Source organism: Somniosus microcephalus, unplaced genomic scaffold (assembly GCF_052327205.1).
Source record: "Somniosus microcephalus isolate GS21.2 unplaced genomic scaffold, FLI_Smic_1.0 unresolved_chr5, whole genome shotgun sequence".
In the NCBI taxonomy this organism is placed as follows: domain Eukaryota; kingdom Metazoa; phylum Chordata; class Chondrichthyes; order Squaliformes; family Somniosidae; genus Somniosus; species Somniosus microcephalus.
Genome location: NW_028225183.1, coordinates 29,730,887 through 29,732,401, shown reverse-complemented (window position 1 = coordinate 29,732,401; position 1,515 = coordinate 29,730,887).

Here is a 1,515-nt window from a genome sequence, read left to right as displayed (position 1 = left end):
ACACTATTCCCAAATCTACATTCCAGCACTAACCCAAATAAACCTTCCCGCACTAACCCCAAATCCACCTTCCCGCACTAACCACAAACCCACCATCCCGCACTAACCCCAAATCCCCCTTCCAGCACAACCGCAAATCCACCATCCCGCACTAACCCCAAATCCACCATGCCGCAATAATCCTAAATCCACCTTCCCGTACTGACCCCAAATCAACCTTCCCGCGCAATCTCCAAATCCACCTACCTGCACTAACCACAGATCCACCTTCACGTACTAACCCCAAATCCACCTTCCTGCACGATACCCAAATCTACCTTCCTGCACTAACCCCAAATCCACCTTCCTGCACTAACCCCAAATCCACCTTCACGCACTAAACCCAAATCCACCTTCCAACACTATCCCCAAATCCACCTTCCCACAATAAACCCAAATCCACCTTCCCGCACTAAACAAAAATCCACCTTCATGCACTAACCCCAAATGCAGCTCCCGCATATGTCAATTTTGGGATTCACGGGGCCGTGTAGATACGGAGCCTTGCTGTCCGGGCAAGGCTGGTTCTGGACCCAAATGCAGACAGATGAGGCGGAGAGCAGGCATGCAGACTTAAATAACATTACTTTACTACATTCACACATTACAAGATTCACACAAGGAAAAACAGTAACAAACTTAAGAGAGCAAGGCAAGCTCGCAAACAGCTAGTCAAGATAGGAACTCAGGACAAGCTTCCATTAGGGAACCCACTTGTCCCGACTGAGCTCGAGACAAGATACCACCTAGGCAACCGGCATGCTGAGATAAGACTCAAGATAAGCTACCACAAGGGTAATCGGCTTATCAGTACAGAGCTCAAGACAAGCTACCAAACGGCTAGTCAAGATAGGAACTCAGGACCAGCTTCCATGAGGCAACCCACTTGTCCAGACTGAGCTCGAGACAAGTTACCACCTAGGCCACCGGCTTGCTGAGATAAGACTCAAGACAAGCTACCACAGGGGTAATCGGCTTAACAATACAGAGCTCAAGACAAGCTAGCACAGGGCAACATGCTTGTCCAAACTGAGCACCTTATCAAGACTGAGCAACTTGTCAAGACCAAGATCAAAAGGAAGAACCACAGACTTAAATGCAAGCAACAACCATGGCAACCAGCTTGTCAAGGCAAGCTGCCACAGAGCAAATGGCTAGTCAAAACTGAGCACCTAGTCAAGACGGAGAACCTTGCCAAGACTAACTCCCTTGTCAGGACTGAGCACAGAGGGAAGAAACCACATAACTTAAATAACAACTAAACCAGGTGAAACCAATGAACAGATAAAAGGCAGTTAACCAGTAAACACAAGAGACTAGAAACAATTAACAAAGAAAACCAACAAGTGAAGGTGCCACCTAAAGGTTACTGAAGGAACTGACTGTCACCCTCACAGCACTAACCCCAAATCCACATTCCCACACTAACCGCAAATCCACATTCCCGCACTAACCCCAAATCCACCTTTTCGCACT